At 46.7% G+C, this 24,096-nt stretch overlaps 1 protein-coding gene across 1 annotated transcript in view; it reads right to left on the reverse strand.

The window, feature by feature from the left end:
• Nucleotides 1-19,499, reverse strand: part of FRMPD1 (FERM and PDZ domain containing 1) — an 84,911-nt gene extending 65,412 nt beyond the window's left edge. The window contains exon 1 of the mRNA XM_082469525.1: nucleotides 1-19,499. This exon is cut by the window's left edge and continues 18,702 nt beyond it. The gene's annotated coding sequence lies outside the window, so the exon portion shown is untranslated.
• Nucleotides 19,500-24,096: the final 4,597 nt, after the last annotated feature.

The raw sequence follows: 24,096 nt of genomic DNA on the forward strand, positions 1-24,096 counted from the left end.
ACCCCCTTTACATTCAACGTGAAGTTTTTTCCCTCTCCATAGACTTGCTGGTTATTACAAATGCTCTGAACTGTGAAGAAAAATTCTCTTGACAACCATTTGGGTATAATTCAACAAAATTATGGAATGTAGACTCAAAGGCTAGATTTGTTTTTCTTACTATCAAATGAGTCATCAAATGTCATTACATGCCAACTCATTTCAATATCCTCTGGGCACGTTTGGTACCACAGGCACCAAAAACAAAACCCACAGCAAGAAGAGTACTTGGGAAGTTCAGACTGAAGACTCCCAGCGTGGCTCAAATGAAGCAGCTTGCCAGCCTGGTGGACTGAGATGTGACTCTATGTGTCTGGGTCCAGAGAAGGAAGGCAGGATTCCAAATCTATCAAGCTAAAAAAAACAATAACAACCACAACTATAGCACAAAAAACTAAGAATGGCTTCCAAAGCTGGGCCTAAGACATGCCTGCCGCATGACCTGTTACATCAGGCTCTGTCCTGGCCAGAGAGATCTTGAGGTCTTCTTTAAAAGTCTTCACCCTTCCCATAGACTTGGCACTGGGGGCTTGTGGGCCCCCATGTCCCTGCATTTCTCAAGTCTAGTCTCTGCAACCATCTCAAGCCAAGGGATTTGGTCCAAAAATCAATGCTTTTCATTCAATTAATATCTAGCACGCTATTTTCTGCTGGGCCCAGTGCTGGGTGTGGTAGAGGAGGCTGAGGTTAGCCAGACACAGCCCCTGCCCTTGGAGAGTTCATTGTGTTATGGAGAGGATAAGACACCTAGATAAACAACTCACATAACAATGTGAGGCAGAGCCTGGGGCCCATGAGAAAGGGATGTCTAAAATGCTCCAGGGAGTCTACAAAAGGGCTCCTACCAACCAGAGTGGCAGTGTGTGTCTTGCTCATTTCTGCATGGGGCTTGGGAACAGCTGATAGCTGTCAGACAGCCAAGAATGCCAGGTGCCGCCTGCCAATCAGGACCCTGTACAAGGGTTCAAGCCAACAGGCCACTCTGGCCGTCTTAATTAAGCCTTGATTAAGCATTCTGCACATAAACCTCCTCTCCCTCCTGTAGAATTGCCCGGTTTATAGCAAACGATTCAGGGAATCGGGTCAGCTGTTCGGAGATGGCAGCCATTAGGAGCGGTGCCGACAACTGTGAACAGATGCCAACTCGAGCCAGAGATCAGTGAAGACGGCAGGGCCCAGAAACCCAGAAACTCAGCCCTGATTAAGCCTTCTGCCTTCTGTCCCTGACCTCAGCATAGAAAAGGGTCCAGTATGGGCCACTCCACTTTATTTTATTATTTATTTATTTATTTTTTAACATCTTTATTGGAGTATAATTGCTTTACAATGGTGTGTTAGTTTCTGCTTTATAACAAAGTGAATCAGTTATACATATACATATATCCCCATATCTCTTCCCTCTTGAATCTCCCTCCCTCCCACCCTCCCTATCCCACCCCTCTAGGTGGTTACAAAGCACCGTGGGCCACTCCATAGTTTCCCTCTCTCAGAACCATGTATATATATGTCCCCTGCTAGACTATAAGCTCCATGTCAGCAATGGCCATGGTTGTCTGAGTCACTGTGATTCTTCAGTGCTTAAGAGATGTTCAGTAAATATTGGTTGAATGACTGAAACCAATGGTACTGACTAGCCAAAGCCCAAGCCCTATAAAGATAGCCCTACTGAAAAAATCAACAACAGAGTCTTCTCAATACTACAAATACTAGAAGTAAAAGCACATTAAAAAATTTATGACATTCAAGTTTCCTACAACTATTCCTACTAGAGCCACCATTGGAATAAGGCAGATCCTTGTAAAATGAGTTTGATTTAGGTGCGTTAACAAAGTAAGGCCATGAATGAGAGGGAAAACTGCTTTAGAGGCTGAGTAAGAAGAAGCAAGAAAGATCCACATTTTAGGAATTCGGTATTTATAGATTTTTTTACAAATTAATTAATTAATTAATTAATTTATTTATTTATTTGGCTGCGTTGTGTCTTTGTTGCTGTGCAAGGGCTTTCTCTAGTTGCGGCGAGCGGGGGCTGCTCTTCATTGCAGTGTGTGGGCTTCTCATTGCAGTGGCTTCCCTTGTTGCAGAGCATGGGCTTAGGCACGCAGACTTCAGTAGTTGTGGCGCGTGGGCTCAGTAGCTGTGGCTCACAGGCTTAGTTGCTCTGCGGCATGTGGTATCTCCCCAGACCAGGGCTTGAACCTGTGTCCCTTGCATTGGCAGGCGGATTCTTAACCACTGCGCCACCAGGGAAGTCCGGTATTTATAGATTTTATGTGACCTGGCATTACCGGGTCATTACTGAGTAATATGAATACAAATACTTTTTGTTAGAAAGAAAATGTTAAGAAAGAAAACAGGACTTCCCTGGTGGTGCAGTGGTTAAGAATCCGCCTGCCAATGCAGGGGACACAGGTTCAAGCCCTGGTGTGGGAAGATCCCACGTGCCACAGAGCAACCAAGCCTGTGTGCCACAACTACTGAGCCTGTGCTCTAGAGCCCACAAGCCACAACTACTGAGCCCACGTGCCACAACTACTGAAACCCGCACACCTAGAGCCCGTGCTCCGCAACAAGAGAAGCCACTGCAAGGAAAAGCCCACGCACCGCAACGAAGAGTAGTCCCCACTCGCTGCAACTAGAGAAAGCCAGCGCGCAGCAACAAAGACCCAATGCAGCCAATAAATAAATTAATTAATTAATTTTAAAAAGAAAGAAAGAAAACAAAGAAGTAAGAAAGGAGTTCTGGAAGTTTTCTATAAAGCTACTCTGTTAAGCAATTTCTATTTTCTTGCAGATTCCTCATTATAAAATTAGAGCTGTGTTCCCCTGGACAATAATCTATGCCTTGGGAGCTTATTTCAAAATCCAGTGACTATCATAAGAAAAGCAATTACTTCCTAAATAAACATTGAGATGATTTTTCCAATATATCACCATACTGCTATAAAATAGTTACAGAATAAAAACAAAAGCCTCCCCTACTCCCTCTCACACATTTCAATCTACTTCATACACTGATGGCAGATTAGACTTACTAAAAGCACAGCTCCGGTCATGCCTTGCCCTCATTCAAAACCCTTCAATGGCTTCCCATTGCCCTCAGGATAAAGAACAACTCCTAAGTGGGTGTTTGAAGACCCTCCTCCTTTTGGCACTGACCTACTTATGTAGCCTCATTTCCTCCTAGTCACCTTCACATAACCCCTGATGCAGACAAAAATGCACTGAGAGCCCTTGCCATGCCTTTATCTTTTTTCTACCTCTGCCTAGAATGTTCTTTACCCACCCCCAAACTCCCCATGTCAAAAGCCTACCTCCTTTTAAGACTCTCTCAAATGCTACCTCCTCCATGAAGTCCCCCGTGATGTCCTCCTCCATAACACATGCTCTCTACCACCTCTATGCTTCCACAACCCTTTTACTGGAGATGATTCTCATGTATTTATCAATGGCTGACATATTACAGTTATATCTGAACATAGTCTCTACTTCCTGATAAACTATAAATTCAAATACATTTTCCCCTCACATTTACCACATGCCATGCAAATAGAAGGTACTAAGATATTTGTTGAATGAATGAATAAAATAACAAATGATAGAAAACATAGCACAATACAGTCAGCAGTAGTCTAGTTTATCACTGTCCTTAGAGAGGCAGCAAGTCTTGAAACTTAAGAAATATACCTCGGTGGTTGGGACATTTTGTCTATCTACAAACCTGCTTCTATTGAAATCCCCTATTTACTTTCATTATTTGCCCACAGATATTTCACTCCTGCTAGATGTGTGTGTGTGTGTGTTTTGTGATGATGAAAGGAAGCAGAATGAAGAAAGGGAATTATTATTAAAAACTGGCAACAGAGAAGCTCCTTCTTCGGTGAAGAAAACCCAAAATCTACCAAAGAGCCAAAGTGTGTCATTGCACTGGCTGTCAAACGCGGTGGGCGGGGGTGAGGTATGATTTAAGTCCTGTCAGGCAGTGGTTCTCTGACTTAGTGCTGAGTATAGGATCACCTGGAGGGTTTGTTAAAAGATGGGTCCCACCCCCATAGTTTCTGTGTCTGTAGGTCTGAGGGGTGGGGCTGAGATTTCGCATTTCTAACAAGCTCCAGGTAATGCTGATAGGGACCACGCTCTAAGGATCACCCATGCAGACTGGAAAATGAATCAAAGGATTTAGGGGAGGAGCATCCGCTGTGGTACATGGCAGAGGCATTCCTAAAGCTAGAAAATTCATCTTTAACTAGATTAAAACACACGGAAAAATTAAGTTGGAGAGTGATTTTTTTTCCTTCTCACTTGTAATTCAGAAGTTAAATTCTACAGGATAAACTAGAGAGTTTTGGAGAAGGGAGTCGGGAGACCTGGGTTCAAGTCCTGACTCTGTCACTAGTTAGCTGTGTAAGAAAAGACCACTCATTACCTTCTCAGGACATCATTGCACCATGTGAAACACCCCAAAATCTCCAGTGTCAGGTTTTACATCCTATGATTTCACAATTTTGAAAAACTGTTGGCAGTTTAGTTCCAAAAGTATTTAATGATTATCCCATCTATATATAAAATGATTAAAGACGCTGCAATTTCAAAACACAAAACATGAGAAATAATCACCAATTAAATTTGAGAAGAACCTATAACAAATAAAGTACAATTATGAAGACTGAAAGAACTTTTACTTAAATAGGTTTCATGTATAATAATAAGTGCTCAAGAACAAATATGCCATAAAAATAGATTAAAAATATACAGTAAAGATATTACAATTAAAAAAAACCAAACACCATTCCCTTTCTGAGAACAGTCTAGAGAAAATAGGACAGGTTACAGAATGAGAAAACATCAACTCACCAGTCGAGCAGAGGTAAAGCGAGTCCTCCAAGGAAAGAAATCGGCCCCTCTTCCCAATGCTGGCACCTCCCTCCCATCCCAGGACACTGCTCCTGGGCCTCCCAGCACACAGCTATTTTTAAAGATAAAAGGCCACATTCCCAAGATTGTGGCCACAAGAATGTGAATATCAAATGACCTTCTCAAAGCTCGTCAATGAGCCGGAGTAAAACCGATTGCTGGGCCATGTGGGCAAAGTTGGATGGTCTCTGTGGCACGGGTCCCACTTATCTGCTGATACTGCACAGCTGCAGCTATGCCCTCAACATGAGTCTGGCCTCTCTCCTTTCAGCTCAACAGGCCCACAAGCCCTCCAGATGCCATCGTCATCCTCAAGACCTCAAGCCACTTGAGCTGACTGAGAGAGGAAACCCTAGAGGTTCTTGAATAGCAAACTGGCCTCCTCTGTGCCAAGGGCAACACAGAAGGTGATGCCCGAGGTCTCATGAGGCGTCTATTGGATGGCTGTAGAGTTTATTCTGTGCCTGGTCTCTCACTGTTTCTGCCCAGCTGTCTTCTGTTCAACTTAATAGAAACAGCATTAAGTCGATAAGTCTCACAGCATCCCAGGGAGGCAGGTCACCCTCAAGCACATTATCCCCCCTTAACAGACGGGGAAATGACGTCACGGGAAGATTAAATAACCTGCCCAGCCTCAACAGCCTGCCACAGGTGGAGCACGAGACGATCCCAGCCCCCATGCCAGCTCATGAACAGAGATGCTCTGGATGAAGCCCTTTGAAGTTCTAGGGTCCCTGGCAGTGTGGATGATTTGCACAACAGAGGTCAAGAAAGAAATAAGCACAAAGGTAACCTTCTTAAAACCACTCCAATTGTCTCTCTTCCTGTGTCTCCCTAGAAGGCCATGAGGGAAGAATGATTTTTAATACACAAGTATTAGCTGAAAGATGGTGTGAGTGTGGGTGCAGGAAGAGGACAGAACAGGCCTGTAGACAGCAAGGGGCCTCAGTGGTTAGGATCAAAGGAGGGGTCAGGCCAAGCAGGGTTCTATCAATGACCTCTGTCCTCTGTACCCCGCAGGGCCCTGCACAAACTGGTGAACTATGGCCTGAAATTATGCCCATTTCGTTCCTCTATACAAGTACTTGTACATCTAACATGGGCAAGTCACTGAGAGAGACAGAAAGATGAAATGGACCATCTCTGCAGTCAAGAAGCTAGAAATGTCATTAAGGAGTGTACATAAATTACTAAAATACAAAGTAAAAATTAGTAAGGACCACAACAGAGAGGCTGGTAGAATGCCTGGGTTTGATGGTGGGAGGTAACATCCACCTGTGGATACAGTAGGATGATATCAGGGCAGGCTTAGTGGACAAGGTGACCAGGCTGTGAAGCATAGGAGAGTGAGGCCTGCAGGGGTGGCCAGAAGGGCACTGGGGCTGGAGAAGGGCAACGAGAGTGCATAGAAGGGAAATGGCACAGGGCTATCCTGGAGACCAGCTCAGGAAGAGGGATGTGGGGGACAAAGGGTATGCGAGGTAGGGTTGAGGGATTTAGGGTAGTATTGGCAGGTAGAAGCCATCTCACCAAAGGCCTTAAGTGTGGGATTAAGGAGGTTAAATTTCACTGCTAGCCGTAGTGCTCAGCACTGTACCTTGCTCACAGTAGGCACTCAAATGTTGGTGGAACAAAATGCAGGAAGGCAATTTAAGCCATGGAAGAGGCAGGATAACTGTGAGAGAAGACGCCAAAAAAAGATGCCTCAACTTTTTAAATCAACTGATATCTAGTCAGGATAACTCCTAAGTTTAACTAAAATATATGCTATATTCTGCCCCAAATGGAGCCCACAGTACCTGCCATCAGCTTCTCACTCAAGAACACTATGAAAATTAATGATGAGGTAATGTTTGTGAAATGCTCCAAGCTCTTTGGAGATGTGTGGCAAAAGGCATCACTATAATTAATATTTAAAGAGATTCTACCCAGCTCTGATCTCTTTTTCTGCAGACTAATGTTACGTCCACAGGATAAGGTGAAGCCAGATTGGCCTCTAAGTAAACCTTCCCAACAGACAGCACCCAACACAGATGCCTCCTCCTGAGTCCCTTGCATGTGGCTGATGGCGCCCATGATCACAACAAGGCAAAGGTGGTTCCCGACTTGGTTATCTGGGGTTATCCAGGGTTATCCAAGGATAAGGGGGCAAAACATTCAAAAGGCGGTCTTTCTTGGGACCCCATTTTTAAAGCATGACAGAGAGTCTAGTGAAGACTACAAGGGGGATCATTTTAGCAAAACCCATATCTAAGCCAGTTAACATTTTTAGATCTAACACAGTGCCCAAGAAAGGAAGAAATAAGAATAGCTCCCTGGGCTCAATTACAAATGGAGTGGAAACAATAATTTCAAAAGTTCAAGGGGAAAAAAAATCAATCTATTTCCTTCCCCCAAAGCTTTCACTTCTATAAATACACTCACATAAATGGACCTAAGACCACTCTTCCTTATGAAAACACTACCTGTCTGGAATTTGCAAAATAAACGATGTGCCCGTCTTGCTTTCAACCCACTGAAGTTCAAACAATGCTCTCCAAAAGCTTCTCTCTTCTTCTTAAATAACGTTCATTTTCCCCCTCTGATAATTAAAGTGATATGTGTGTCTGGTAGAAAATTTTGAAATTTTTCTTGTTTGGAAAGAAGAAAATAAAAATTGTCCACTATAATCTACAAGTTGCTAATTACCCTTCTGGCCTTTTTGTGTGAAAATACACATTTTTGACATAATTGGGAACTTACTGTATACACTGGTTTATAGCCTGATTTTCCTCTTAGAACAATACGCTATAAACATTTGCATGTCTCTATTATTCTATGGCATTATTTTTTATGTCCTATAGAGAGAAGTGTCATTTGTAAAGCTAATCCTCTACTGCTGGACATTTGGTTTATCTTGTCAGTGTCTGTATTACAAATAATGTTGAGATAAATATCTTTGCATAATACATCTTCAGTTATTCTCTTAGGATAAATTCCCAGGAGTGGCACTGCTGGGTGAAAGCCTGCTCAAGTTTGTAAGGCTTTAGATGCAGTCAGATTGCCCTCCAGAACGGTTATCCCAGGCTCACTCTCCAGCAGTAGGAGAGCTACTTCCTCCAGTTGCTCACTGATCCCTAATTTAGTAGATTTATGAAGGGGGTGTTGCTGCTTTTATTTGCAGTCCTTTGAAAGGCAAATTTTTCTCCAAATTTTTGTGTCTACAGTATTTTTGCAGAGTTTTTTTTTTAACTGTGTGCTTCTATTCATCAGAAAGCCAACGTTCTATTCCCTCTCCAAAGAGTACTTTTTCCGCCACTCCACCTCCAAGGGCAGCCCCAGGGTCTCCCTGCTCAGCACCTGCCACCCACATTTTCACCTTGGTGCCCTTCACTCCTTTCTCAACAAACATTTCACAGTTCCAGCATTAAGTCAGACTAAGAACCCAATAATCAGTCATTTATTCACTCATCCATCTATTCACCTGCTATCTCTTGGGGGTCTGCAATGCTCTAGGCACTGAAGTATAAATGGAACACTATGAGAAACCAGGAGAGGGAAAGTCAATGAGGCCCGGAAAACAGAAGTATACTTGAATTGAAAGATAACTCATAGTTCTGCTGGTCGGAGAGGGGAAAGAGCAGCCTAGGCAAAGGGAACGGCATGAGCAAAGGTCCTGAGGCATGCTAAAGCGTCATGTGTTGAAGGCATATTTTCATTATTAAGGCATGAGAATGAGGGGCTAAGGACGAGACTGAAAAGTTAGCTCCTTATGTATAGCTGATTCACTTTGTTATAAAGCAGAAACTAACACACCATTGTAAAGCAATTATACTCCAATAAAGATGTTAAAAAAAAAAAAGAAAAGAAAAGTTAGCTCCTGCTGAATTCACCTGCTGAACTGCTCTCTTCCCTGCATCTCAACTCTGCTTGTACTCCCTGGCCCATCTCCAATGCAGACAGACTCCTCCAAAAGCCTTCTTGAGAAGCATCCTCACCATCCACTTCTCCACACCTCTCTGCTTGGGACAGGAATCCCGGCCCTCACACCAATCTCCTCAGCAACCACCAACGAATAGATGGCTCTGTTCACTGATTCCTGAGTATAAGACTTATCAGTCCAGCCAGAAAGAAACCTCTGGATAGTAATATATTCTCTTGTACCCCTAGCTTTTCAACATGGGGCTTAACTTATAATTGGCAATCAATATAAGCCTATAGAATCTAACCAAATTAAATTGGGCAGAATAAATACAAGAGAAGGGATGAGAGTGCACATGTATGCATCTAACTATCATCCAGACAGCTGGGAAATGGAAATTGTCTTTGAAAATTAGCTTCTGAACACAATCGTGGCAAAAGATGGATTAATTCTCTTCAGGCCTGTAATTCTGCATCTACCTAGACATTTCGCTGGCACACAAACAGTACTTGTTAAACTATGCTGCATATCTTAGAAGCTTCCATGCATAAAGGTCAATATATTCTGGAGATTTGGATTTTTTTCTTTGCAGGGAGGTAGGAGGAGAAGAGAGAAAAGAAGGCCCCTACTATATGCCATCTCTGCTAGGATTTTCCATACTGATAATTCCTATTCAAAGTGAAAATCCTAATGCCACCTGGGAGGAGCTAGTCTCCATCATTCATGCAGGCAACATTTCTAGATAAGTCTTCCCTGAGAGCAAAGAGCCCATACATCCAGTGGCTGGTCTCTCCCTGTTCTGGTTCGTATCCCCCCAGCTCTGAATTCATCTATAGCATTCACCACACTGCTTTGCTTGTCTGTCCCCACGCTGGGCCATGCCCTCTACAAGGCTGATGACTTTTTTTCCAGCCCTGTGCGCCCTGAGGCCTAGAACATCACCCTCCACACAGTGGATGATCAATCTATGTTGTGGAATTAAATGTCATGCCAGGGCTGGAAAGGACCGTAGAAATAACGCAGTCCACATATAGGAAGCGGAGGCCCAGACAGGGGACGCAGCCTCTCAAATACACCGAGAGCTGGTGGTAATTGGCAGGTGGAAGAGAGAAAGAAATCAAAGATATTAGCAATGCTTGAGAAATTGGGAGGCTTAGGGGTTTGATGGAACTTGGGAAGGATGACAACATGGGGGAAAACTAAGTTTGGTTTTGGACAGCCTCTAACACACAGAACAAGTTTTATCTCTCTTCTCCGTGACAGCCCTTCAGATAATATAAAAAGGAAATGAACATGTATTGAATAGTTACCTCTTGCAGGTGGAAAACAGCAATCTTGTCCTCCCTGTGTAAGTTTAACACTCACAGGTAATCAATTACATAAACAAGTAAATAATGTGCCTCAGGTCACATAGCTAGTAAACCCAGGTCTGACAGAGTCAAAAGCCCAGGTGCTTTCTCCTGCACCCCACTGCCTCTCTGACCCTAGTCCTGGGGCTACAGGGTACCAAGGAAGAGCCAGCTGGACAGAGAGAGGTCACAGGTGGCCTTGGCCATGTCCCAGGGTGACAGGCAGCAGCTCCAGAGGCTGAATGTTAGGCCTGCAGCCTCCCCACCCTCTGAAAGGGCAGAGAGCGGGCACCACCCCTCGCTAGCACTTGGCTGACAGGCTAGACCCACTGCAGAATCAGGTGTAAGATGGAGAAACACAAGAGGCCCACATTTGCCCTTGACTTAGCTAGGATATCGCTGACGACTGTAAAAGCAATGAGGGCAGCTGGGAGCCAGATGCAAGTAAGGCAGTCGTCATAATCACAGTCCTCATTTCATTAGTCAATGCTGTATGCCGAGCCTCTGCCCAGGACCCCGCCTCTTCTCAGTTCTGGATTGAACCAGGCCTAGTCCCTGCCTGGGAGAAGCTCACGGTCAAGTGGGGCAGGTTACATGGAAACACCCCATGACCACATAGCCTGGGGAGTGTTATCGTGGAGGGATGACAGGGTGGGGGAAGGGAGCTCTCCCAGCCTGTAAGAAATTTCCCAGACAAAGCAGGACATTTTGATGTGGGGATATTTCCAAGCAGCTACATTAAACAAGCCTTGTCAAAATGGGAAATCTTTGTTCTTTAAACCCAGTAAGCAAAATGAGAAGCAGAAATCTCTGAACTGCTCTCCCTCTCCTGCCCTTAGGGCTCCGAGCAGTGCAGTGGACTAGCTGCTTTACTAGATATTAAGGCCCCTTTCAAACCTGAGGTTCTTCCAGGTCAGGTCTGGTGGGGTGACCAGGAAGGGGGAATCTGGGGGCCTGGTGGGGACGCAACTGAGGGCAACTTTGGGTGGACTGCTCTATCCGCCTGTCCCCTTAGGACTCAGTTCAAAGGCCAGTCCCTCCCAGAAGGCTTCCTGGATCTCACCTGAGGCATGGCCAGCCCTTTGCTGGGTTCCCATTAGTCTCTGTAACAGGCAGCACCCTGCGCCACACTGACTTGCTGCAGGCCAGGCAGGGACCATCGGATTCATCTGTCTCTTCCCTCCTCCCCACCCACTCCTGTCCCCATCCCTGTGCAGGCCTTTCTTAGCAAAGCATATTGACCTGAGTGGAGGAGCGGTCTAGGAGGATGCTCTGGGCGGTTGTGAGCCGGTAACCCTGGAGCAGCACTGACAGCCATGAGCAGAGAGTCTGGAGCTGCTTGGTGCCAGATCCTCTCAGGTCACTCTCTTCGCTCTGCTTCCTCTCAGCTCCACCACCTGCTTCACCAGACCCAACACGCCCATTTGCCCTAGGCCTCTCTGGCACTCTGGAATGTCAAGTGCAAACAAAGTGGTACACACACTTTTTGGAGAAAAGCATATTTTATTGTGCATTGCATTTGGAGAGCTCATTAGCCAGCAGCAGATGGAAGACCCCACTTAAAGGACCATGAACTTCAGCTAGCTGAAGGGCAAGAAGATCACACTACAACGCACTTTCAGGGCTGCAAAGCAGCATTTCCTCATCTCTTACAGAAAGAGATATGTACTTGGGCACTGAGAATATAAATAATTTCCCTCGAGTTCAATGAACCAATCTTGGACTAAATTAGAGGGGAAATGCAAGGACATTAAGTCTTCCTCTATATGTCCCTTCTCTACCCAGAGCACATTCACTGTGGGATCGCCCATAAGTCTAAGAACTGGTAATGAATATTTTAATAGGCACAGCTTCTCCTTCCCATTGATAAAAACTCCACTGACCAGCCAGAGCACGCTAGTGAAGATGAGGGTGTGGACCAGAAACACCTGCGTTTGCCTGGGCAGCCTAATCCCTGAGCCCCTCCCACATCTGTGGGGCAGGGATGATTAAAGCAGCCTCAGCACCCTCAGAGTAGCAGCCATGATGCTGAAGGAAGAGACGTGAAACACGCAGAATGAAGACCCAAGGCTGCTCCTGGAGAGCTGGGTCCAAATATGATTGAAAGAAAAGACAGTCACATAAGTAGAAAAAGGAAAGCGCCAAAGGCTGAATGGTGGCCCACTAAAAAAATATGTCCACACCCTAATCCCAGGAAATGAAAATGTTACCTGATTTGGAAAAAGGGTCTTTGCAGATATAATTAAGGATCTTATCCTGGATTATTCAGGTGGGCCTTGAATCTAATGATGAGTGTCCTTATAAAAGTGAGGCAGAGGGAGATTTGACAGAAGAGAAGGCGACAATGTGACTAAGGAAGCAGAGACTGGAGTGATGCAGCCACAAGTCAAGAAATGCCAGGAGTTACCAGGAGCTGGAAGAGGCAAAGAAAGAATTCTTCCTTAGAGCCTCCAGAGGGAGTGTGGCCCTGCTGACACCTTGATTTCAGACGTCTGGTCTCCAGAACTGTGAGAGAATAGATGTCTGCTGCTTTAAGACAAGGTTGGGACGATTTGTTTCAGCAGCCACAGGAAACGAACAAAGCACCTTACAAGCAATGGGACTGATGAGGGATCTGAGTCCCAGAGAGGGGGCCAACTCACCCAGAGCCACTCTGCGTCAGACACTGGTCCGGGACACTCCTCCACGGCCCACTAGCTCTCTGTGACACCGACATGCACACAGGTCCCCAGTTGCCCAGTGTAGAGCCCAGAAGAGGAAGATGAGAGCAAACTCTAAGGGGGCCCCCCAGGGGGCCTAACTGGTCTGCAGGCTGTGCTGATATAAGGACAGACTCTGAAGTCAGGCTCCTCAGACCCCACCTGAACAGCTGTGTCCAATTCTTAGCTCTGTCTTTTTCAGGGGACTGGATCAATTGGGGGCATTCTGACTGAAGAAGTGAAGACTCGGGGACCTAATCCCTGTGTTTGAATGTCCAAATGGCTAAAAAGGCTGTCATGGGGAAGAAGAAATGGATTTTTGTGTGGGGCTTCAAAGGGCAAAATCAAGGCCGATGGGACAGCCGTTGCCTGGAGGAAGAGCTTGATTCAGCATAATGAAGAACTTTCTAACAGTCAGAGCCAACTAACAAGGGACTAGGAATGCCTGGGGGATGGGCAGGTCCGAGCACAGAGGCTGGGTGTGCTAGGGAGATTCCTGTACCAGACAAAGGCTGCACTTGATCTTCTCCAGAGTTGGCAACTTTGTTTGAAGGTCTATGCCTTTTGGCTAAAATATCCTGTGTGAATCTAGCTTTTCAGCATATAGACAGGGAATGCTCTCACTGAAACTTATGACACAGCTTTTGTGAAGAACTAAGTACTGCAACTACCCAGAAATGAGCTCCAAAAAGAAATAATTCTTCCTGTTTCTATATTCAAAATGTCCCTCATCCCCACGGAGGAAAGGAAAAGGAAAAGCATATACCTCCATATGGACATCACCTCTAAGCTGGCCAGGAGCCAACAGCACACCGGTACCAGAGGAGCTCTGGACAGCCTGGGCTTGATGTCCTTCTCCAGGGAAAACCAGAGAGAACACACACTCCAGCTACCAACTGAATTACTTTCATAAGAACAAATCAATGGCACCCTCATCTTGATTTTGATAATTGCTTTTCCTTTTGCATCCTTCTGAATTCTACATGTGGAACAAAGTAAACAACAAAGCAGTAACTCAGAAGCTTAACCACATGACGCTTACACGTTAGCCTTGGAGAGGTTATTTGCAGGGATGGCAGTTGGCATTGTTGCCACTGGTTGCAACAAGTTCTAACCTACACCCTACATTCTGGATACTCAGAGAACAGGAAGTGCAGCATTTTGCATCTGCCTGCACATCTGTCTTCTCTTAAAATCTCAGAGAACTAAGCACTGTTGCATCTGAATTCCTCTGAAGCTCTTTCCATTCAGGATTTTGAAAGTTTGCCATGTTACCCTTTTACTGAAATGGCTGAGCTTCTCTGATCATTCGTCAAGAAAGGTCAAAAGAACACACTTTCATACTTTCAGATTTACCACCGTACCCATTTCTAGCTTGTAATTAGAGTTTTCTTCTTTTTTTCCATAAGAACCAGTGTTAAGCGCACACATCATTTAGCAGCCAGCTTGTGAAATGATCGGAAGCCAGAACCATTTCTAACCACTGGCAAAAAGGTCTCCAAACACCAGGTGGGTCCCTGAAATTACTGTTTCACTTTAGTGAACATAAATGGCTACTACCCTTACTTCAATCGGCCAGGCACTAAATCAAGCTTCCTATTGTCCTTCAAGCAGATAGTTAATTTTTTTTTTTAATCCTCCCATTTGCAGAGCTGCATAACGTAATCTGTAGTTACCAAAACAAACTTAAGACTGTGTTACCCTGCTTCCGTGAATGTGTGGTAAGTCTGGTGTATATCTTTGACTATGGTAGAAGTACAGCTACAACAGCTGTGCATAAATCAGAATTTTATATACTGATTGGTGTTAAGTATACATGCATGTTTGGTATTTGAAAGCTTTCCATACCAAATCTTTTTGGTATAGGGCAGAATCCTTCTACAATATGAACAATTACTGCCAAGTCTGTCTAGCTTGAAGGTTCAAATTTCACATAGCATATTTATTAAAATAGGCGATCTTGAATAGCTAAACTCAAAACTCAGACTCATCTCTGAGGTTACATCAACTCTTCATCAAATGAAGGGCCTACATTTCGAGGCATCTGAATGCCGCAAGTGAGTTCAGCTGAGGACCACACCCCCTCTGCATTAGCAGCATGTTTCTGGCCTGACTCAAACCATTTCAGAACTCAGGAAAATCCCCAGCTTCTGTCACTCCAGTACAGCAAACGCATATCACTAGGGCTGGGCTCTGTGAGAAGGGCTGTGGGCTAGAGGTAAGAAGGGTGTTATGCCCACCCTCCCAGGGACTTCTCAAGGCCATGGCTACATACACAAGTGGCCGCACACAGAATCCTTCAAGGTTGACAGCGATGCTGTTCCATGAGAGGTATTAAGTGCAGAGGTGGGACGTCAGGTGAAGATGAAGACCCTGGGACAAAGGGTTCTGGAAGACAGTTCCCAGGGCAAATAGGATTTGAGCTGGGCCTTCAGGCATGGGCACAACCACCAGGGCTGAGGCATATGCTAGGCAGAGGGGCCAGATGGATGAGCAAAGCCCTAGAGACCTTGGGGGTGGGAGGGATTAAGTGCGGAGGACCAGGTGAGGGAGGAGGGGGACTGAGAGACAGGATGGAGACAGCCCATCGTGTCTGCCAGGCTGAGGACCCTGGACTTCATTCTCCATACACAAGGGACCCACTGAAGGCCTCTGGGCCACATGTTAGAAGAAACAAGCCTAACATTCAGAGAGAGAATGGAAAGAGAAGGACATGTTTGGGAGAGATTTTAGAAGTAAAAATGACAGGACTTGATGAGTGATTAGATTGCAAGGAGGAGGGATCAAGGGAGCTGGTAGGTCACAAATGACTATGCTCCCCTGCTGTGTCGTTCCCAGCATGGAGTGGGAGGGGTATGCTGGCCATTGGGTATCCCACAGCGAGCGGGCAAGGCAAGCTTTGGTGGCACCATGGGCTCAACCTCACTCAAGCTTCCCTTTGGCACATCAATGAGCATCTCCATGGGCACTGCTCTTCAGGCTTGCAGTGAGAGAGAGGGGATGAGGGGAAAGGAGAAGAGGAGAGGGAGGAACAGAGAGTCAAGGAGGAGGGGCCAGGAAAGGGAAGGCAAGAGAGGGTTTTGTGTTTTTTTTTGAGGTGAACTGTCAACAACTTTAATAGATTTGGATGGTGTCCACCAAAGCAGACCGACTTGGGGATCCCCGAGGGCTCCAGCTTCTGTAGTTCAGTGTGGCCAAAGTTCTCTTGGACCAGTTCCTGCCTTGCCTGCAGAACGGAGTCTACAGTGAGATGTCCCCAAAGCAGCAGCAGCTCACCACACCACTCAGGGCCTGATCCTGCAGGTGGGAGTGCTGTGGCTGGGTATTCCTCTTTTCAAAACTCCTGAAACATAGTTTTGTACTGAAGAGGCAGAGTACCTGCTCCAGAGTCTCCTCAATAACTGTGGGGATGACACCTGTACAGACAGCCCGCCTGGGCCTAGAACACACCAAGCCCTTTCAGGCCTCCAGGCCTTTGCATTGCTGTTCCCTCTGCCTGGAACAGACCTCCCCCAGCCCCCGGCTCATTCCCCTTAATTTAACTTTCATTTGGTGCTTGCTACATACCTGGCTCTATTCTAAGTACTTTACATACAGCAACGCATTTAATCCTCATAGCAACCCTATCAGGTAGGGTTATTATCCCCAGTTTACAGATGAAGAAACTGAAGCCCAGAAGATTAAATAACCTGACCGTGAAACATATTTAGTTGTCAGAGGGGCCAGGATTCAAATCCAGGTGGTATGGCCCCAGGGTCTGCATACTCATACACAAAGTTACCCAGCCTCTTCCAGGGCTGGGCTACCCTCCCTCAGTTCTCGGCATGACTGGTTCCCTCTCTCTACCTCTCCATGGTTCAGACAGGCCTTCCTGTCTGAAGGTTCAGGCCTTCCCCGCCCACCCTCCAGTGGAGCACCCCCCCTTACCTTCTCTCACATTACGCTGCTTATTTCCTTCCCAGCCCTTTGCACCACCTGTAATTATTTATGTATTTACTGGTTTATTATGTTTCCCCAACTAGAATCTATACTCCAGGAATGCAGGGATCTTGCCTTTTGTTCCAGTGTATTCCTGGGGTACCTGGAATAATTCTCTGGCACAGAGTAGGTGTTCTATGAATACCTGTTGAATGAACAAATGAAGGACAGTACTGTGGATGCTACATGGTGCTACCCAGGGACGTAAGGTACTTCAATGTTGTTCTTTAACCCCCTGTCCTATTCTCCTTCCTTGGCTACTACAAATGCCCCTGCCTACACTAAGGCAGACGGGAGCGGCACCCAGTTTCCCAGTATACATGGATAAGGCTGATCTATTTATAACTGTGTCTGTCAAATCCCCCAGACTGGGGTCCTTGAGCACTAATGATAAGCTTGTGGAGGCAGGGATTCCATCTTCCAATTAACCCCTCTGTGGCCTCCCACCACTTAACAGTATTTACAGGGCATTGGCTGCCATTAATGTCAGTGTTTGGTCTGAGCACGCACCTTATAACAAAAAGCCCCTGCCCCTTGAATCAGGAGGCATCTTGAATACAAATCACACTGTCACAGGAACTCCATCCTGGTGGTGAGGTTCTAAGTCAACACAGATTGCTAAAACAAAAGTACTGTTTATATACTCCAACACTTAGGGAGCTTGCCTGTGAACTTGCTAATAAGAGGAACTAACTTATCAAACACCCATTGTATGCAAACACTCTGTTAGACACTTTTACACCCTGTGATCTCATTTAACTCTGTGAGTTTGGAATTATTATTACTCCCACTTTACAAATGAGAAAAGTGAGGCTCAGAGGTCCAACATCTCCAAACCAGTGTGGATTCCAGCCCAGGGTCAGAGCCTCCTGAACCTCTTTCCACTGTCCTCTGAAGTGTTCTGCCTTGTCTTGTGCTTCCACCAGACTCGCTCTTCTCCATCTGGGTCCTGTGCTTTCCTGCCTCCGTACCTGTGCTCATTCTAGTTCCGTGACCTAAGGTGGCCTTTCTGCTTTTCACCACCTGTTGAATCCTCTTCTTCCTTCCACCTTCCATGGTGCAGACTTCCCCAGTCTCCCCAGTTAGAATTCACCCCCGTCAGTGTTCCCAGAGGTACCAGGGTTTAGCGCCCAGAATGCCCTGTGGTATAATCCTCTTTATTCCTCACTAAAACCTGAGCTCCTTGAGGGTAGAGCCTGTCAGTATTTTTCCTGTTTGTTTCCTCCTGAATAAGCTGAGAAAATTCTTGCTGAACCATTGAAGAATGAAGAGGAGAAAGACTGGTGGCATTTGAATGCATCTGAGAGATCAAAGGCTCTGGACAAATTAGCTTCAACTATATAGTTCAGGAAAGGCAAACTTATGTGCCACAACTCTGCCATTTTCCTGCTCCAGTCACAAAACACTCTCACTAGTCCTCTGATTTCATAAAGCTTGAAACTTAAAACCAGGAAGTCTAGGAAGGAAATAAAATAATAAAATCACTTCCATAAGAATCCTTTCATAGTAATGGATTTCACCCACACACTGGGTAGAAACTAACTGCAGCACAAGGGGGATAAGAGATTGGACAAAAGCACAAAGTTCACCTTCTAGGATGTCACAGTTAACTACCTTGTGTTTGTTCTGCTGTGGCTGCACCAGAATTCACCTGTCCTAGAAAATATGCACTTGCGGAACTGTTGGCCTCTCCAATCACTGCTATGTTGAACACCCACCAAAGGATGCCTGACCTGTAAGTTATTTTGATTCGTCTTGATTGGAAAACATCTCAGCCGTGGCTTTAGACTAGATAGGAGAAGATGCTGGCCTCTGTGTCAGGACCTCTAGATCAGTGCATTACTTTTCCCCCAAACAAGTATTTTGAGGTTTTTACTAAAATAACTGACTCACAAACAGAAATGCTTCCTGATCTATAAGCCACTTTGAAAACAAATCATTATGCCGTTGAATATTTTATGATGGTCCAAAGCACTGAAGGAGGGAAGGCGAGCATTCACCAATCCTTACCATGTCTATTTCGGGACTCCCAAAGCAAACTGCAAATACCTCCTTTATTTTCTTAACGCCCATTTGCAAGTGCTGGGTGGATTCTTGGTGAAATATTGCCTCTGTGCAAACTGACCCCAAATTCAGAGACCCGGACATTTCACTTCTGCACGTTTACCGCGGATGTATCTCAATGATGATCTAGTGCACAATGCCTCCCCGCCCGCCCCATTTTATAGGTGGCAAAACCGGGAGGGGTATTTGCCCAAGGTTACCTAGTCAGTGGAGGGCAGAGGAGCCACCAGGAGCCAGGGCCCCAACTCCAAGCCCTGGGAGCATCCTTTATTTCCAGAGGCTGACTCAAAACCCCTCCTGAAGCTCAGCCAAAGCTGCTGCAGATAAGCTACGTGACCCCCGATACTGATTTCTGTAGGTCCCAACATTCCTCTCCACCCCCAAGGAGCTGTGGAGCTGAGACACTCAGGGGTGCCCCTCGACTCACAAAGTGGCAACCCAGGCAGGGCGGTTCAGGTGATCGTCCCTGGCGAACCCCTCCCGGTCCAGGTGTAGCTGTCGAGATCCAGCAGGGCAGGCTGGTCCGAGGTCACTCAGAAAGTTGGCTCTGGCCGTGGCCGCACCTGAACCCTGGTCTCCCACCTGCCAGTTTGCCTCTCTTTGCACTAGACCATGCAGATCTCGAAATCTTAAGCAATACATTGATGCTGTGTAAAGATTTAACCTTTGCAGGCCCTGAGCGAGACCGCGGACGCGCCCCCCGCCGGGAGTGGGGGCACGAGGACTGGAGGCGGGCGCGGGTCACCGGGGGCCGGAGGTGCAAGCGGAGCGCACGGCGGAGGGCGGCGCGGAGGAAGCCGCGGGGCAGGCAGTCTGCAGTTCCCGGAGGCGCAGGCCCGGGGCGTAGGGACCGGCAGTCCCCCCAAAACTTTGCGGCGCCGGGACCTCGCCCTTACCTGCAAGGAGGAGCCACCCGCGCGGACGCGGACCTGGCGGGCTTGACGCTCTCTGCGAGGGGCGGCCCCGCCCGGCGGCGGGCACGGACGCGGGCAAGGCTCGGCCAGCGGCTCGGCTCGGGTTCGGCTCGGGCTCCGCCTCCCGCGCCGCGGCTGCAGCCGGAGGGGGGGCGCACGGCCAGGCCGCGCCCGCCCGCGCCGTCTGGCCGCGGCAGGTGCTGAGGCTGCAGCTGCGGGGCCGACAGCTGCCGGCGCCGCGACCCTCGCCCCGGGGGAGGAGCCCCGCGCGCCGCCTCCGCGGGCCCGGGAGGTCCCGGCCCGCCGCAGTGGGCGGTCCCGCTCCCACCCGGGCCCTGCCTCCGCCGGCCTTCCCCAGCTCCCGCGTGGGCACGCAGCGTCCGCCGGTTACCCACCGGGAGACTGAGGCCGGGAGAGGAAGGGGCTCCTCAAGGTCACCCGGACCGGCGGCGGTGGCGCCAGAACAGGAACCCAGGAGAGTGCCAAGGAACGACCCCCCTTTCTCACACCTCCCTTCCCCTGGCTCTTGTACTCCAAGGCGTTTTGAAGAGCTCCAGCTACACGGGACTCTGCGGGACGAAGATGATCCCGACTGCCCCCCCTACACACACACACACACACACACACACACACACACACACACACACAAACACACACACACAGCCCCTCGGGCTGAGGGGAGGTGGAAGGGGTGGGCCAACATATGGCACTATGGTCCACCTACCCTGCCTCTGCAAACTCCTTCTGCTCTGGGGCACTGGTTCCTCCGATCTCTCTAGCCACTCCTTCCTAGTCTTCTTGAGGGCTTCTCAAACCCTAAAACCCTAAAATGTCGGGGTGCCCTAAGGACTCTGCACTCAGCCCTTTTCTGACTCCCTGGGCTACCCACCCACCCCTCTGGCTCCTGTGCTACCACCTCTCTATCCATCCCCCCACCCCCACCCCGTTTGCATGCTTCTGTCAAAGAATTCTTTCTTGTCGAAATAGCTACTCAACACCTACTAGGTCCCTGTACTGTGTTAGACGTTGGAGATACAGCCTCGAATAAAACACAGTTCCTACCTTCACAGAATGTACTGTCTAGCAGACTGCTAATACAGTGCAGTTCCTGTAACCATAGTGTGATCCTAGGGGGCCAAGGGGGGCATGGCAGGTGGTGCCCACACTGGCTGAGGGAAGACTGCCTCCTGGAGAAGATGCCCTCCAGACAGAAACCTGAAAGGCCAACGGGGTTGCCAATGAAAGGGACCAGTGTGGAGAGAGCCTTCTAGGCACAGACCGCAGCCACAAAGACCCCCAAGGTGAGAGAGAGCCCAGTGGGGAGGGTCAGGAGCCCAGAGCTGAAGCAGTAGAGTCAGCAGGGACCATGGGAGGAGTTTTTGAGTAGGGAAGGGGTGCCATCAATGTTAGATCATTTTGGTGGTGGAATGGAGCACAAATATAAGTTCACAAGTGTGTCCTCCTTTCCCGCCCCAACCCAAAAAAACCCCAAAAAACAAACCAGCAGCACTGCAGCAGTTGGAGCTGGAGCCCAACTGGCCTGGATGAAGAAAGGCCCTCCAGCACCCACCTCCTCTCATCCTTCATTCTCAAATCCAGGCCTCTATCCAAAAACGGTCTCCTGAGAGTCTCCATTTTTAAAAGTCCTCCTAGGTACCTCCACCCAAAACTCGCTTTTCTCTCAGTGCCCCAGCTCCTGTGCACCCAGATCTATGGGCTGAGATAGCCCTTCACTCCTTGGGGTCTGCTTCCGTCACCTGTCTCCTCTCTAGTTAGAGTGTACAGAGTTCTGCCTCCACAATAAGCACCATTAGGGAAAGTGAACAAAGATGGAAAATTCTGAAACCATGAGGAAATAAAGTAAGCTTCTAAAAAATTAAATGTTGTACCTCTCCATATTGTTGCTTATAAAACTGCATGCGAATCTACAATTATCTCTAAATAAAATTGTTTTAAAATTATGTGTTGTAGATAAAGATTAATAATCAAATTACTCTCCCAAATGCATATTAAAGACCGAAGAGTTCACTTGTCAAAAAGGAAAATAAAAACTCAACCCTCTTGTCCAGTGAGTACAAATTTCGCCCATGGAATTTTGTCCTGTCCTTCACAATGTCCTAGCTGCCCATGCCAGAAGTGTCTGCATCTTCAGGTGCTTTATGTATATTTGTGTCAACAATTTCACCTTTGGCCCCTGAGTTCCCACTCAGCCATTCTGATCTCTTATCCCCCTTCAGCCTTCCTTGTCTGCCTGCTGCTTAAATACCAAGGCTGCTCGTGTCCCCTCTTGGTCTCTTTTCTCTCTTCACCCTAACTGAGCAGTTCTATCCACTGCAATTCTGTTCTTCAGCTCAGACCTTCTGTGCTCCAAACCCAGAGACACAACTGGCTGCTGCAACTCCCGAATGCCCCTCAGGTGCCACAGTCTCAACAGAGCCAAAACCAAACTCACATCTTCCTTAAACTACCCCTTCTGCATTGCTTCCATATCTCAACTGGTAGTGGGACTTAAATCAGAAACCAAGGGAACATTCTAGACTCTTCCCTCTTCCTGGCCCTCATATCCTACTGGTCACTAAATCCAGTCAACTCTGTGTCCATAACATCTCTTATACTCATCCCCTCCTCTTTATCCTGCTGCCCTTGCCTTAGTTGGAGCCTCACCATTTCTTGGTGAAGCTGTAGTAAAAGCCTCCAGTCTTGCCTATTAGCAATTCATCTGCCACATGCTGCCTGTAACCTTTTTAATCCATAAATCTGACAAGTCACTCTCCTGCTGAAGGTAACTCCATTGTTCCTTCTTAGCCTGGCAATAAAGCTCTAACTCCTTAGCATGGCATGAAGCCCTCAGCCATCCAATGCATTACTGCTGCAGCCCCATCTCCACTTCACCCCATACCTGCACACCGAAAACCTCATGTTCCTAGGGCAATTGTACTTTATAATAGTAAAAATAGCTATAACTTATTAACTTATGCTACAGGTCACTTTTTTAAGTGCTTTACATACACTATCTCATGTAATAAAAGGCATAGAACACTGTGCTAAAACAAACAGTCTCAAGCCAAACTGCCTGGGTTCAAATCCTAACACAGCCACTTGTTAACCTATGTAATCTTGGGAAAGTTCCATAAGCTCTCAGTTCTAGGTTTCTTCCTCTGCAGAGGGAACATAATAAGATGACTTGCAACCTAGGCGTGTTCTATAAAGAGTTATTAGAGATGAAACAGCATTCATTACCTGCTAGCCAGCACTATTAGTGATGCTTATAATCAGTATATGCCGTGAAGATTACTATGCTCCTTTTACAGAGAAGGAAACTGAGGCTCCAAGAAGTAATGCCACTTACCTACGAATCCACGGCTTTAAAGTAGCTGCACTGGTATCCATCTGGGATTCTAAATCCCATACTGCCAAATACTTTGCATAAGCTACTGCCTCGCTCTGGGAGCCTTCCCTATTTCCCCATGTTTACCACAGCCTGCCAGACAAACTCTTCTTCCTCCTTTAAATCCTGGTCAAAAATATCTTCCCCTCTCTGAGGTCTCCCCAGTCCCTCCTTTGTGCCTGGGCTGTGCTTGGTATATTCTTTTTTTTTATAAAAGAAAAACGTTTATATATTTCAAAAGCTTAGATAAAATCAGCAGAACCAAAGGCTGTGCTTGGTATATTCTTCACACCACACCTCACCACAATGGTTTATTTACGTCTGTCTTTTTTGAGACCTCCTTGTAAAAGACATTATCTTCTTTATTTTCATCTTCGTAGAACCCCATAGATATTTGTTAAATGAATGAATACATGAATGAATAAAATATACATTAGATTCTCAAAAGAGTTTTACCCTAACAGCTGTCATTTCAATATAGATCACTTTTAATCTCTGTTTTTGTCATTCTGAAGTCATTTTTGGTGAGAGGATAGCATCTAATGATCCAATATTCATATAGAGCAAGACACAGCAAGACTGAAATTTCTCATATTGCTATTTGGTCATGTCTTGTCCCTCTCAGATGTCTCTCCTTTTTTTAGTGACACTGTGTAATAACCCATGATGAGAAGCTGTGTTGCATCCTAATGAGACTTCCTGACTAAAACATCTGAGGTTTGAATTTATTTCCCATAAGTACCATTTCAGCTAAAAGTTTGCTTTCCCTATGGCATGAATGTGTTATTATTTGTCATCTGCTAAGTGCCCATACCTTCCCTTTATCTGTATTAATCTCCTTTGCATTCAAATA

The sequence above is a fragment of the Balaenoptera physalus genome (genome assembly GCF_965194825.1).
Source record: "Balaenoptera physalus genome assembly, chromosome: 7".
Classification (NCBI taxonomy): Eukaryota; Metazoa; Chordata; class Mammalia; order Artiodactyla; family Balaenopteridae; genus Balaenoptera; species Balaenoptera physalus.